The 16,338-nt window shown below is 48.3% G+C and overlaps 1 protein-coding gene across 2 annotated transcripts in view; it reads left to right on the top strand.

Annotated features, from left to right (window-relative positions):
• The window catches only part of LOC309557909 (ras-related protein Rab-5B-like), an 88,616-nt gene that overhangs the window by 25,138 nt on the left and 47,140 nt on the right, over window positions 1-16,338 (top strand). The gene's annotated exons all lie outside the window — the stretch shown is intronic.

A 16,338-nucleotide genomic window follows, 5' to 3' on the forward strand; every position in this document is an offset into this window, starting at 1 on the left:
TGACTTTGCTCTGTGTCACATGATAATGGCTTTTTCCATGATGTCGCATTGTGTTTCTCCTTGGGTAAAAGGCACATCACGTCACGTGTATGCTTGTAAAATGTTTGCCTATGAAAAGATGCCTGTTTTCATGAGGGCTCCTTCAATGCCACATGGAATGCTCTGAGTATTAATGGAAAAACTGGTTGGAATTCTTACATCTAAATAATATGTATTTTGTGTGTCAAGAAGAATAAAGCTGCTTTTAAGTCTTAAAACTGTTAGCATGCCCAGCAGGATATTAGCAACCCCCCTCTCAAGTCTCCCCACACATCCTTATACTTAACAGCTGGTATGGTCAACAAAAATGATTCCCGGTTTATTTACCTGAAGCTACAGCCATGGGACACCGCTGTCCCATTTCTTCTTCTGTTTACCTAGGAGGTGCAAAGGAGACGAGAGAATCTGGTGCATTTAAGCAAAAGTCCCAAGTAATGAATGACCCAAGGAGCGCAATGACAGTCTTATGCCTCGTACACACGCACCGATTGTTGGCCGACCGATTGGCTGTCTTTTGTCCAGTGTTGTGTTGGTTGAAATGTGCTCTAGACTGCATACGAATTTTGTCGGCCAACAACAACCAACTTCAGAAGTGATGTCATGTTCTGGATTACTTTCCGTGTGTTTTTTCTACTGTGAGCATGCCCAGTCTTGCTCATCACATTTTTGTCTGCCGAAATCTGTGCTGACTGACGAACAATCGGCCGTTCTGCTGACGGCCAACAAAAATTTTATAGCATGTACACCAGATTTTGTTCGGCCGAAAAGTTGCAGTCGGTTGTCGGAAGCATCATACTAACAAGCCGACAATCGGCCGATCGGACGTTGGCCGAAAATTCACGGCCAACTATCGGTGCGTGTGTACGAGGCATTATATGAACAAATGTCCAATAGGCTAAAATCAGTGGCTGATCTATGGTGACACAATGATGATCCGTGAATAATCAACTGGTGCATAAACATAAAAGTTCATAAGTGTCCATAAATAGGGTGATGATATTGCATAGAAGATGAAGAAAAATAAACTTGATTCCACATCCAAAATAAATCCACCACCAAGTAAAATTTCTCCTTACCGAACGGAAAAAGGTAAGGTGCCACTAATGAACATGAGTGCTGAACAAAAACAAATCCCTGTAGTGATCCAGCAACCACCTCGTGAAAAAACACCTGGGTTAGCCTCTTACCAGATGGCAATTGAATACACGCTTGAAACTGCAGGAACACTATCTTCCCCTTCTCCTAAGATCCACATGAGTCTTTCACAAAAGCCACGCTGACGATCCAGCTCCACCATATGACAAAGGGACAGAAGCAGACTGATAGTGTATTACCCTTTAAAACATGTATTTATACAAGCAGTATTGCACTTACAATTGGAAGTCTTGAAAACAGCATATGTTAATTCGTGCCAGAAATTTCTCGAAAGAAGCTTGCGTCCGGCTGCAGCACGGATCGCAAGTGCCTGTGTGACGTGTACGCCTCCTATTCTGACCGGTTTCTTCCTATTGGACATCAACTGAGACAGTTGATTATTCACGGATCATCAGGCTCCATGCACACAGGGCGTCATAAAAACGAGTTCCAAAGCTGTTTCTTGACGCCAGGAAAAAGCAGCTGTAAAAACGTGCTTTCAGTAGCTTTTTCCATTAGCGTTATTGCACGTTTGGCCACAGTAGCTTTTAGCAGCGTTTTTTCTGCCTCCATTCAAAATCAATGGTTCCCTATGGGAGTCTATTGATTTGAATGGAAGTCGCACCGCAAGTCGGATCAGGGTGATCCGACTTGCGGCACGGCGCTGTGAGAATCTTGAGGGGGAACTCCACGCCAAAATGGGGAAAAATCGGGTCTGCTATGGAATTTGAGGGTAGCCCCATGCCGAAAAAACGGCGTGGGGTCCCCCCCAAAATCCATACCAGACCCTTATCCGAGCATGCAGCCCGGCAGGCCAGGAAAGGGGAGGGGACGAGCGAGCGGCCCCACCCCCCCTGGACCATAACAGGCCACACGCTCTCAACATGGGGGGATGTGGGTGCTTTGGGGCAGGGGGGGCTCTGCACCCCCCACCTCAAAGCACCTTGCCCCCATGTTGATGAGGACAAGGGCCTCATCCCCACAACCCTGGCCGGTGGTTGTGGGGGTCTGCGGGCAGGGGGCTCATCAGAATCTGGAAGGGGGCCGGACCCCCTCCCTATGTGAATGGGTATGGGGTACACTGTACCACTACCCATTCACCCCATAAAAGACAGTGTGTGTGTGTAAATAACGACAGGAGACGTTTTGGAAAGTTTAATAAAAATCTTCAGCTGGTCTTCTCCCTCTCCGGTCTTCTGCTCTCTTGCTATCCTCTCTTCTTGTCTTCTCCTCTCCGGTCTTCTGCTCTTTTGCTGTCCGCTCTTCTTGTCTTGTCTTCTCCTATCCGGTCTTCTGCTCTTTTGCTGTCGGCTCTTCTTCTTCCTCCGGTCCTCCTCCGACGACGTTTCCGGTGATTATGCCGTTCTCCGGTCTCTGCAGCTTATTATATAGCCATTAGGGGCGTGGCCGTCAGATGACGTCATCGGGAGACCCGCCCCCCTTATGTCACAGATGACTTCATCTGTGACAACAGCAGCTCCATAAACGTCCAGTGTGCATGAGGCCTCATTGTGTCACCATATTTTATTTATGTTTGTTTATCTCACATGTTTATAATTTTTTAATTATTCCAATTGTTTGGATCTTATCGTTGTTTAGCGCACCCCACACTTTATCATTTACTTCACATATTCACCAAGCACTGAATACCGGGAGCAGCTTCAACACGCTATCAGCGCACCCATCCCCCCTAACACATAAAATCAGTGGCTGCCGCTACTGGAACTGGAGAGCTAGAAGTTACTCTGCAATAGGAAGAAGAGAAAAAGCAGTGCCATCTGAGTGTAGCATGTAAGTACTTTTAACGAGAGGCAACAAAGTGGCAACTTACAGAAGTAGGGTTAAAAAGCACTCCTCAATAAGGATGTTAACCAACGCTGCAGTAAGCCAGTCTGTTTGCGCTCCTCCTCGAGGATAAGACGGATAGCACCCTCGGCGGTGCCGGTTGTTTCCAGCACTTCCTAGATGGCTGTCTTGGAACCCTGGGCAAGCGGAGGTTGAAACAACGTCACTGGCGGTGGGTGTGGCACCCGTTCGGAGCATGCGTTATTCATCAGGACACATGCGTCCTGACCCAAACCTCCAGAAAGTGCTGGAAACAACCAGCACCGGCAAGGGTCCTATCCAGCTTCTCACTGAGGAGGAGCACCGGCAGACTGGCTTAGTGCAGCGGTGATTTACATCCTTTTTTATGAGCGCTTTTTTATCTCACTTCTGTAAGTTGCCACTTTGTTGCCTCTCGTTGAAAGTGCTTACATGCTACACTCAGATGGTGCTGCTTTTTCTCTTCTTGCATACAAAGTGTCCTCCTTCAGGTGTCCCTGTGACTGCCTGTTAGGGCTCATTCAAATGAGTGCATTAGCCCTTGCAGCATAAATAAACAAGCGTGTTTTAGTGCCTGGGAGACCCTTGTGCTGTATACAGCCACCCATAGACCTGAATGGATAAAGGTGGCTGTACGCAGCTATGCACTACTACTTTGTAAAGTAGCACATGTGTACAGACGTAACATCCCAAATGTAGGTAGTGACCTACAGCTGTGTGCGGTCACCCTGACCCATTCATGTCTTTGGGTGGTAGTTTACAGCACCATGGGCTCCCACTCCCAGGCACCAAAATATGCTAGTTTGTTTACACTGCAGGGGCGAATGAGCCCTAACAGTTTTGTGGAGAATGAACAATTAAGGATAACCAAAGGGCTGAAATATTTTCCTGGAGAAATTTCTACCCTTTGCCAATTGTTATCGGTCATATAGCTAAAAACCTGGGCGTTTGGTCAGGTCTGAATGCTTATCTCCTCCTTTAGCTGATATCTGGCCAGATACGCAAGCCTTTTAATCTTCTGACTACTCCTGTAGGGAGTCTAAAGTGCATCTTCCCTGGGACACTATTTGTTCTTCTCTTACTCTTTAATTATTCATCCCAGAAAGACTATTAGGTCGGCTATAAAGCCAATCTAAACCAAAAAAAATGCATAGTTACATAGTATTTGAGGTTGAATAAAGACACTAGTCCATCCAGTTCAACCTGTGTAGGCGCGCGTGGCCGTAACACAATATACTGAGGCTCATCAGTTCTTTAATGTAGTGGCTGCCTTAGTTTCATTTTTCAGACTTTTCCCCTCTCTTTCGCCTGGTGATGCAGCCAGTAACACACATTTTGTCTTAGGGTGACAACAATTCAATGCACTGTATGTATGCAGGTGCAGCGCTATCACCCTAGTAAAGGACTACAGAAAACCCCCTTCCCCCTTATTTCTGTAACACTGTAGTTATTTGTTCACAGAAAATAACTGGGGAAGCTGATAGCATTGCTACTAATTTCAGTTCAGTGCACAGGAAGTTGCTAGGACACTGGAATGTTGGTATTTTGTAGTACTTCTAGAAAATATACTTAGTCTGAAAAAGGCAAACTAATGCAACCAACACATCTAAGGACTGGTGCTGCATTTATATTACATATTTCTTCTTGGATTTAGATATCTTTTCAGTTACATTGACCTACAGATCCACTTTAAATTCCAAATTAACTTTTAATTTAAGGCCTTATGTTAACACACTTTTGTTTGCTTTAAAGGGTTAGTTCACACTTACCAAAAATTACCCATGCAGTTGAGGGGTGTCTGTGGATTAACCACTTCAGTACCGTGCCATAGCCGAAAGACGGCTTAAATGCGGCTCTCTTGGTCTGGGAGGGAGTCCATGGACGTCCTCCCAGGACACACCTCCCACGTGCCCCCTGGGGTGTGGATCGGGTGCGCTCTGTTACCGATGTGTTCTTTGGACACAGCTGATCACAGATCTCTGTAAAGGGCCAATCACAGCGACCCTTTACCATGTGATCAGCTGTGTCCAATTATGTAAATAAACTTGCCAGTTATCAGCATTCCTTTCCTCATGCACTGTCCCAGCCTGCGGAAAGGAGAGCTGATTATTGACCAGTGCCCATATGATCATTCTTTCCTCATCACTGCAGTCTCCTCAGTGCCTCTTTATCACTGCAGTCTTGTCAGTGCCCTTCAGGGCAGTCTCATCAGTGCAGTCTTCTCGGCGCATATCAATGAAGAAGAAAAATTACTTTGCAAAATTTTATAACAGAAAAACTTTTTTTATTTTTCAAAATTTTGGGTCAGTTTTTGTTTAGCAGAAAAAAAAAAACCAAGTGTTGATTAAATACCACCAAAAAAAGCTCTATCTGTCTAAAAAAAAAAAAAAAAAAAAAAATGATAAAAACTTCATGTGGGTACAGTTTTGCCAATTGTCACACTGCGGCAACACTGAAAGCTGAAAATTAACCTGGGCAGGAAGGAGGGTGAAATTGCCTGGTATTTAAGTGGTTAAAAAAAGTGTGCAGCTCTGACTAAAGTTGAATAATTCTCTTGCTATAGGTGTAGGCCATTTACGTACCTCATGAAGCCTGACTGGAAAACTCCCTGGATGTTGCTAAGAGAGCCCATGCTATTACTGCTCACCTTCAGCCTGATAGAGTGAGCTCCTGATTGTTGCGCTCAGAGCTTCTGCAATAAGGGTAAGATCCCGTTCACATAGGGGCGACGCTACTTGCTGGGACGACCTGCGGCGCGACATGCATGGACTTCATATCATTGAAGTCTATGCAGGTCGCCTCCAGGTCGCCCCAAAGTAGTACAGGACCCTTTTTCTAAGTCGTAGCGACTTGTGTCGCTCCTATTAGAACGGGTCCTGTGCTAATCTATGGCAGGCGACCCACCGCGACTTGTCAGACGACCAAGTGGCCTGACAAGTCGCGCTAGTGTGAACCCGGTCTGAGGGCGCAGGTGAGGAGGTTTAAGTCAGAGAAAAGGCTCACTCCTGTGATGGTGAAGGTGAACAGTAACAGCTGGACATCTATTGGCAACGTCCTAGGAGTTTTTTCAGCCAGGCTTTATGAGGTACGTAAATGACAAAGCTGAATATCTTGCTTTTTATCTACAGACACCCCTTGTCTGCATAGGCTGTTTTTTTGGTAAAGGTGAACTATTATGTTAGGCATGTATTGTGTTCACATACAAGTCTATGGGAATGCAAAACTTATATAAAACAGGGCAGAAGGAGGTCAGCTACAGTTCAGGTGCACCTGTCAATGAAATTTGACTCAACCTGATGCCTTTGACACAAGCCCTAAGGCATGCAAATCTTGCAGTTGTTTTTTTTTTTTTTTTATAGAAAGCACGGAAGGACCGTTTCTCTGTGTGAAATCAGTGGTCTCTCTGCAGAGGTCCAACATCCCACTGTTGAGTTAAAGCTAGAGCCGTCCAGTCGGAGTAAGCATGAGCTGATTGTACCTCCATATTCAGGATATATGTTACTATTAAAATTAACATTGTCAAATCTGCTTGCCTGATATTCATTTGCTCAGCATTAAAGTGTCCCTAGAAATGGCAGCCATTGACATCACAAAAAAACACATATTTTTGTAAGCATGTTTGTGCATAAAAAGTTCATTTTGGTTTGGTTATTTTTAACTGATTTAAGCAGCAAGGGTTGAAATTTGGCTGGTTCAACAGGAATCCGCTGAATATTTTGATCCATGTATGGCTGTTCCCGTTCATGATCCATTGATCAACGTTTTCTAAACAGGCTTGTTGGTATAATTTTGTTCAATCAGCACTGCAGCCAACCGGCTGCAGCACTGATCAGTGTATTCTGACTGAGAGGGGGGGGGGGATTCTGTAGTCAGAATACAATGACACGGTGGAGAAGATTTCCCCATCCACCTCCAATGTTGACTGAACTAAAAAAAAAAAAAAAAAACTGAGGCATGTATTGCCAGTTTTAGAATGAGTACAAAGAGCGTTGATGTACCCTAAACTCCTAGCAACCAATCAGATTTAGTGCAGTTTCAGTTGGAGGCTGTTTCTCTCTCTTTTATTTTTTTTTCTTCTTTATTTGTTGCTGCTTTCCTTCATTTAATTACTAGTTGAATTTGACTTTCTCTTACGTCCTCCGACAGTCGCCGCCTCTTCATATTCGTCACATATGGGGTATTAGACTTTGCTCCGAAGGAGTAGCTAGGCAACAGAATATGTTAACAATAAAGCTTTAACATATCCCACCCTCAAGGGGTGGTCCCCTCAGTCAATACCCTCCTACTTCCTGCAACCATATCTCAGTTTTAATGTCTAGCTTGTCAGGAGTGGCTGGCTCTCTCTGTGCTGGGACTTTTTGTCCCAGACTCTTTCTTCTTTTTGATATTTTATTTGAGTTTTCTCTCTACCTTTACTTAGCTGTTATTTTTGTCAGCATTAGTTAGTTCTTCGGACGAAGAGGATCATGCGGACTGGGTCTCGGGCTGATCCCCCTGGTCGCAGGTCGTGGGTCAGTGGCTTCCCAGTCTGCCATCGAGCGTTCAGCCAGGTAACGCTCCTGGCACGGTGAACGACCCATCCCTGTTCGGTGCAGGGATGATTGGTGAGGTGGCTACCTCACCGGACGCTGTGCGGTTTCTGAACCGCCATTGTGTGCGTCTTGAGTAGCGACTCTCCCTGCCTCATGTGCAGCGGCTTGTTCGCCTGTGCGGGTTCCCCACGCCATGTGAGGTAAGTGTATCTATGTGGGGACCTGTCTGTCTGGGGGGGTCTCAGTCTGGGACTGTGTAACCTGCCTTTAATCACACTGCTTGTCTCCCTATCTCTCGGCTGCATGCTGTGGGCTGCAAGGGGGGGGGGGGAGCCGTATGACACTGAGTATGTCAGGCTGGGCAGTGTGAGGAGCTGTGTGCTGTGGGGCATGTTTTTAATCGCATGGTGGGGCATATACAGCGATCGCTGCGGCGATCTAACATATATCCATATTATGGGATGATATTGTGTGTGATTTTATGCACTGTGGAGCGGCGATTTCGGCGCCAAACGGCGCCATTTTACCGGCGCCCGCTCCGGCCGCATGGTTTAGATGCACGGCGGCCATTTTCTTGTAGCCTCCATAGGCTTACATAGAGCGCCCTGGCAGCATCACTTCCTCTCTCCTGGAAGCACCGATCGAGGCAGCAGCAGCAGCGGAGTCTCCTCAGGTTTTATCCTTCTATTCCTGTGTTCCATTGCCTGTATTCAGTCTGTATATTCCCTGTGGGGGTCTCATTGTGCCTGAGTGTGGTGCGGTGGGCTGCGCTTGCCGCGCTTGCTGTAAGGGGGCAGTTAACCCTTGGTTGTCTGGCATACAGGGGCAATGGATTCTCAGGAGGGCAAATTTCCCACAGTCTTGGTGGAAAGCCAGGGGACCGCTGTTTCCCCCCCAGGGGGGGATTTGGCCACTATTGTGGCTGGCCTTGCTGCACAGGTGCAAATGCTGGTGGCTGCTCAATCTACTAAACGGCCCAGAGTTGCTCTGTCCTCTGATTCTGAGGGTGAAGGTGATGGGGCTGTTCTGGCGGGGACCCCCCTATCGGGGTCCCGCTCCTCTCTGGATCTAGTGGGGTCTGAGGTAGAGGCTGAAGTTGAGGGAGTTGATAATTCTCCCCCTGGCTCGCCTGGGGAGCTTGCAATCATGGATGAGTTGATTGCTTCCATTAAGCAGACGCTACGTTTGCAGGACGAGGTGTGTCCCCCAGCTGCCTTGGCGGCTTATGGGACGCAGAGAAAACGCAGGACGCCGCAGGTCTTTCCCTGCAATGCTGATTTTCAGCGCGCTGTTAAGGACCAATGGCGCGATTTGCGCAAGCCTTTTGCGGTACCAAGTAAATTTAAGCTGCGTTATCCTTTCTCGCCTGCCACTGATGAACGGTGGTGTGTGCCTCCGCCAGTAGATCATGCTATTGCGGTTTTGAACAAAGCCACTGCGATCCCGGCAGAGGGATCCCCTATTTTCCGTGATGCCACGGATAGGAGACTGGAGTCTCTTGCCCGTCATACTTATTCTGTTACGGGTTCTATGCTTAAGGCTCTGTTTGCTTCTCTCATGGCGGCCCAGGCGATCGCAAGTTGGACGCAGATGCTTAGGCGCGTCCTAGTGGCCGATTCGGCCTCAGCGGCGACCCTGGATATGGTGGATCAGATCCACCAGGGTGTCATGTATCTGTGTGATGCGGACCTGGACCTGATTCCGTTGGCCGCGCGTGTGCACAGCGTGGCGGTGTTGTCTCGCCGCCTGGTTTGGTTGAAATGTTGGTCGGTGGACCAATCTTCACGTAAAACCTTAGCCAATCTGCCTTATGATGGGTCTCGCCTTTTTGGGGAGTCTCTGGATGTGTTGATTAAGGGGATTACTGGGGGTAAGAGCACTCTCTTGCCCCATTTCCCCAAGGCTAAGGGGGCTTCTGGGAAGAAGCATGCTAATTTTCGGCCCCCTCAGGGGTCCTTTCGTGCCTTTCGGCCGCACTACAAGGGCAAACCGTTCAAGGGCCAGGGCTCTCAGAAGAAGCCCTGGTCTGGAAAACAGAAGTCCGGCCAATCCGGACCTGCGGCCCATAACAGTTCGGCCTGAAGGGGCGCCCTCACCCAGTTTTGGGGTGGGGGGACGCTTGCTCGGTTTTCTTCAGCCCTGGTTGGCCCGTGTGCGGGACAGATGGGTTCTGGAAATCGTTCGATCTGGTTACAAGATCGAGTTTCTCTCTCGGCCAGGGAGCAGATTTTTTCCCTCAAATCTACAACTCATCGGGACAGATTTCGGGGGTTTTATTCCAATCTGTTCACTGTGCCCAGAAAGGAGGGCAAGGTTCGTCCAATTCTGGACTTGAAAGCTCTGAACCGCTCTGTGCGGGTTCGCAAGTTCCGCATGGAATCCCTGCGCTCGGTGGTGGCTGCCCTGGTTCCGGGGGAATTCATGGCCTCCATCGATTTGAAGGATGCGTATCTTCACATCCCCATATTCGAGGGTCATCAGAGATACCTTCGATTTGCCATTGCGGAGGATCACTACCAGTTCGTGGCGTTGCCCTTTGGGCTCGCCTCGGCTCCGCGGGTCTTCACCAAGGTGCTTGCACCGGTTCTGGCATTATTGAGAACCCAGGGCATTTCTGTCCTGGGGTATCTGGAAGACATTCTGATTCGGTCTGCGACCAGTCAGGGTCTGGAGAAGGACCTGTCTGTCACGATGCAAACTCTGCAGGAGTTCGGTTGGACGATAAATGTTCCAAAGTCGACTCTGAGTCCGTCGGTTCGTCTTCCCTATCTGGGAATGATACTGGACTCGGTGCAGGCGAAGGTCTTCCTGCCGGAAGACAAACTCAGGACTCTTCAGGAGGAAGTCAGGTCCCTCAGGGACGTTCCACACTCGTCTCTGCGGACGTGTATGAGATGTCTGGGATTGATGGTCTCGGCTTTCGAGGCGATTCCTTTCGCGCAGTTTCACACGCGGGGTCTCCAGGCGGAGATCCTGTCCAAGTGGGATGGGCGACCTCAATCTCTGGATCTTCAGATCTCGTTGAGTCATCGCACCAGGGAAAACCTTCTGTGGTGGCTCCAGTCCCCGTTGGTGTCCGGGGGCAAGTCGTTTCGTCCGATCTCGTGGACGATAATCACCACGGATGCCAGCCTGTCGGGCTGGGGTGGTGTTCTGGGCGTTCTGTCCGCCCAGGGGACCTGGTCGGAGGGGGAGTCTTCCCTCCCGATCAACATTCTGGAATTGCGTGCGATAAGGCTCTGTCTTCATCGCTGGACGGACCGGCTGCGGGGCTGCCCGGTTCGGGTGCAGACGGACAATGCCACGGCGGTGGCCTACATCAACCACCAAGGGGGCACCAGGAGTGCCCGAGCGGCTCGAGAAGTGGCCGACATTCTGTCTTGGGCCGAGACTCATGTCCCGGCGATAACGGCGGTTCACATTCCGGGAGTGGAGAACTGGCAGGCGGACTATCTGAGTCGCCAGACCCTGGATCAGGGGGAATGGTCTCTCCACCCGGCTGTCTTCCAGATGTTGTGCGCGAAGTGGGGTCTTCCAGATGTGGACCTGTTCGCGTCTCGCCTCAACTACAAGGTGAAGAGGTTCGTGGCAAGGACGCGCGACCCTCGGGCGGACGCGTCGGACGCGTTAGTGGCCCCGTGGCATCAGTACAGGCTGATGTACGCGTTTCCACCGATTCAGTTGCTGTCCCGGTTCCTTCGCAGGTTACACTCGGAACGCAGCACGGTGATTCTTGTGGCACCGGACTGGCCTCGCCGGTCCTGGTACGCAGACCTCGTGAATCTGGCGGTCGACGCCCCCTGGCGTCTGCCTCTTCGGGACGATCTACTGTCTCAAGGACCGATTTACCATCCTGCTTTACAGTCGCTGGCTTTGACGGCCTGGCTGTTGAGACCGAGGTCCTGAAGGAGAAGGGTCTCTCTCCAGAGGTTGTTCATACCTTGATCAACGCGAGGAAGTCTTCCTCGGGAAAGGTTTATTACCGTACTTGGAAGGCCTATTTTGCCTGGTGTGAGTCCAGGGGGTTTTCACCCCGCACGTACTCGGTTTCCCGTGTGCTGTCTTTCCTTCAGACGGGTGTCGATCAGCGTTTGGCGCTGGCTACGATAAAGGGTCAGGTGTCTGCGCTGGCCGTTCTGTTTCAACGTCCCGTAGCTTCCAACTCCTTGGTTGGCACTTTTATTCAGGGTGTGCGGCATCTGGTTCCTCCTAGGAGGGATCCCTTGCCCCCTTGGGACTTGAATCTAGTCCTGTCTGTGTTACAACGTGCTCCTTTTGAACAGATCAGGGAGATCTCGTTGTCTATGTTGTCCAAAAAGGTCGTCTTTTTGGTGGCGATCACTTCGGCTCGCAGAGTGTCGGAACTGGCGGCTTTGTCCTGCAAGTCTCCGTACCTGGTTGTTCATTTGGATAAGGTGGTCTTGCGACCTAATCCTTCTTTTCTGCCGAAACGAGTTTCGGAATTCCATCTTAACGAGGATATTGTTTTGCCTTCGTTGTGCACGAAGCCTAAACATCCTAAGGAGGTGAGATTGCATTCTCTGGATGTTGTTCGAGCGATTAGGGTTTACCTTAAATCGACTGAGTCTTTTCGAAAGACGGACTCCTTGTTTGTTCTTCCAGAGGGTCCTCGGAAGGGCATGGCGGCTTCCGCCTCTACCATTGCCAAATGGATCAGGCAGTCCATTGAACAGGCTTATGCCTTGCAGGGGAAGGTTCCCCCTGTGCCTGTGAAGGCGCACTCTACTAGATCTCTGAGTACGTCTTGGGCCTGTCGTCATGGGGCTTCTGTAGCCCAGGTGTGTAAGGCGGCGACTTGGTCGACCGTGCACACTTTCACAAAATTCTACAAAGTAGATGTTCAGGCATCGGCGGATGCTTCCTTTGGCCGCAAGGTTCTTAGTGCGGCTGTTCCCTAGGGTCCCTTGTTGGGGACTCCTGGCTGTTGGGATAAGTTTTGTATCCCCTGGTTTTTTGTCTTTTCCTGGGTTGTTGCTCCTGTTGAGCACTTATTTTTGCTGTTGCCCAGCTAGTTCCTTCCTTTGGTAAGGTTCCTTTCTTTGATGTGGAGACTGCGTTGCCTTTCGGCGCGGATGCGTTTCCCACCCCTCATGTTTGCACTGCTTTGGGACGTCCCCATATGTGACGAATATGAAGAGGCGGCGACTGTCGGAGGACGTAAGAGAAAACGGAATTTTTGTAAAATCTTACCTGTAAAATTCCTTTCTCTGAGTCCTCCGACAGTCGCCGCCCCCGCCCCTCTTTTGGGGTTTGTATGTATACTCTACTGCTATTCCACTAAAACTGAGATATGGTTGCAGGAAGTAGGAGGGTATTGACTGAGGGGACCACCCCTTGAGGGTGGGATATGTTAAAGCTTTATTGTTAACATATTCTGTTGCCTAGCTACTCCTTCGGAGCAAAGTCTAATACCCCATATGTGACGAATATGAAGAGGCGGCGACTGTCGGAGGACTCAGAGAAAGGAATTTTACAGGTAAGATTTTACAAAAATTCCGTTATTCTTGTCTGTAGGAGCTGACTCTTCCACTTTTATGTTCTTGTTGAGTACGCAGTACCTGGCATCAAAGGGATTTTGTTTTTCTGGCATTTTTGTTGTCTGCTGTGTCACTAGTATAAAAGGAAAGGGAGAGCAGAATGGGCTATTTATAGACGGACCTTTGTCTCTTGTGAGTTCCGGTGCAGAGAATAGCATTTTGGTGTCTACTATCCTTTTTGTGGTGTTGATACAAGAATGCCAGGGGATGGATCATGTTAAACAGCAGCAATTAAATGTCTGATGCCAGCCACTTTGGTGAGACATTTCTTTTACTGGTTTTTACTATTGTGTTTTTTCAGTATGGGCATAGCAAAACTAGAGAGAGCCTAGATAGATAAATTCATGAAATTGCATTTATTGGTGGACTTTCAGCCGTTAATGTTGGACACTTGTGGAGGATATGTACTCTTTGTTGTATCATTGTATTCTTTGTTATTGTGAAATACTTTAATAAAAACATTGTAACAGAAATCGCATTTATTGGTGCTTTAGGGTCCTTTGACATGGGCGCAACCGCCGACGGAGTCCGTTCTGCTCAGTGGGGGATCGATCACTGATCCCCGCTGAGCAGGCGAATGACAGCTCTGTCTCCGCTCTGTGTGCGGAGACAGAGCTGTCAGATCCCCGCTGTTCTCTATGGGGAGAACGGACCGCCTGTCCATTCTCCTCCGATCTGCCAGACGGATGGAAAATAGGGTTTCCATCCGTCCGGATTTCACAGACAGGATCGGATTGGAGAGCAGCGAGTGTCAGCGGACATGTCACTGCTGATCTCCGCTGCCCCATAGGGATGCATGGAGCATCCGATTAGGGCCGCCTGAAAAACTGACAGACGGATTGGATTGGATTGGATCGGATCGCCCGTGTGAAAGGAGCCTTAGAAACCTGCTGACTTTATTTGTACAGCTGGTAGAGTTCTGTTCCAGAAATGACAACAAGTGGTTGATACTTGAACCTGCCCCCTGTTGGTCATGGTGCTGCATCAGATTGTTAAGAAGTGATTTTGGCTGGATTGTTAAAGTGGACCTTCACACAGAAATACCACTTTAAATCATTGTAATCCTTTCTCCTCCACAGTCTAGAAGACCAATATATTTCTTTTTTTTTTTTTTTTTTTAATTTACTCTGTCCTAACTGTCTTAACTGTCCGTTCTGCCCCATGCCTCCATTCTCACCTAGGCGAGAGTGATGTATAATCTGCTCTTGCATGCTCCTGGGGATATCCAAGTCACTTATTCCAGGAGGCATTAGCTCCAAAGGGCTGCAAGTACCAGGAATAGACAGCAGCTCCTGATGGTGTAAGAAAGGAAGATGGCAGCATGGAACCATTTGTGTGCACAACTGGACAGCTAAATCTGCCCCCCTGTGATATTAGTTAAGGTATAATAAAAAAAAAAAAAAAACAGGAACACATTTAATTAAAAAAAGAAAAAAAAAAAGACACCACCGACATACACTCGCATACAGTTAAGTCACTGCGCATGCTGCTTTTAGAAAAATAATTTAGGGCTGTTTGATTAACCACTTTACCACCGGAGGATTTTGCTGTCTTCCGTCCAGGCCACTTTTTGCGATTCCGCGCTGTGCGACTTCAACTGACAATTGCGCGGTCGTGCGATGCCGTACCCAAACGAAATTTACGTCCTTTTTTTCCCACAAACAGAGCTTTCTTTTGGTGGTATTTAATCACCTGTGCAATTTTTACTTTTTGCGCTATAAACAAAAAAAGAGCGTTTATTTTGAAAAAATAACAATATTTTTAACATTTTTTTATATGAAATTCCCCCCAAAAAAGATGTAAAAACCAATTTTTTAAAAAATTTTTGGCCAATTTGTTTTCTGCTACCTATGTTTGGTAAAAAAAAATCGCAATAAGCGTATTTTGATTGGTTTGCGCAAAAGTTATTGCGTTTACTAACAAAGGGAAAGATTTCTGTCATTTTTGGTGTTTTTTTTAACGCGTAATGGCGGCGATCTGCGATTTTTTTTTTTTTTTGTGGGACTGCGACATTGCGGCGGACAGATCGGACCCTTGACTGACATTTTTGACACTTTTGGGGGTACCAGTGACATTACTGCAGTAATCAGTGCTATATATATGCACTGTTACTGTAAAAATGACACTGGCAGGGAAGGGGTTAATTTTATTGGAGAGGGAGGGGTTAATGTATGCCTGGTGCTTACTGACGTGTAGGGGGGGAGGTGACTGAGTGAGTCATGGACAGATCGGATGTCCAGCTATGCTGAACAGTTCGATCTGTCACTCCCTGTCACTATGGAGATCCGTCCGCTTGTGTTTACACAGGCGGGCGGATCTCCACACTAGATCCCCGGCGATCGGGGCAGAGCAGCGGCGATCGCCGCTGCTCCTCCCCTGGCCCGACTCCCGCTGTGAATGAAAACAGCGGGAGCAAGCCTCCGGCGGCGCGCATGCGCCGCCCAGAAGGGGGAGTGTCTGACGACGTTAATACTACGTCGTCAGACGATAACGAGCCACTCTGCCGCAGTAGTATTACTGTGAGCAGACGTAAAGTGGTTAAAAGAGAAGCATGGATTCTTAAAAAAAAAAAAAAAATCCTCACCTAGGTGGATACAGCAGCGGTCTGATGATGCAGCTTTTTCCCTCTGCTTCTAAAACTGAGAACTGAGCGATCAAAAACCACTGATCGCTCAGTTCTCAGTCTTTAGTGAGCAGAGAGCCGGTGACTGTCAGTCACCGGCTCTCTGCTCTGCTCCTCCAGTGTTCACTGGAGTGCCAGGCTTTGGAGGGGGTGAAAGCAGCTTGCTCATGGTTCTCAGTGGCTTGCTGAAAGGCCTACCCAGCTGTCAGTCCAGGCATCTGGGTGGGCATCTGTAAAGTCAGGATCAATTCAGAGCGTGGACTGGCTGAGTGACTTCATCAGACAGCGGGCTTTAGCTGAAAATGGGTCACAGGAGTGCAACACGAATAACTCCTGTGATCCATAGGAGTTCATATATATATATATATATATATATATATATATATATACATACATATTTTGTTATTGTAATTCATGCATTAGCTCTAATGTACAAATCCTAGTCATACATACAGTAATAGTGCCTTCTATTGGTGTTTTAAGCGGCTACATACAGCTCAGCAAACTTCCGGTGATAGCTAACGCCATCGCCCTCAGGCTACACCCTGGTGTGTTTATGAGCAGTCTCAGATCTGCCCGCTTCTGGCTGTACGTTGGATGGCGGGTAGCCCAGATTAGACAGACTGAG

This window comes from Pelophylax lessonae, assembly GCF_965119305.1.
Source record: "Pelophylax lessonae genome assembly, chromosome: 6".
Taxonomy (NCBI): domain Eukaryota; kingdom Metazoa; phylum Chordata; class Amphibia; order Anura; family Ranidae; genus Pelophylax; species Pelophylax lessonae.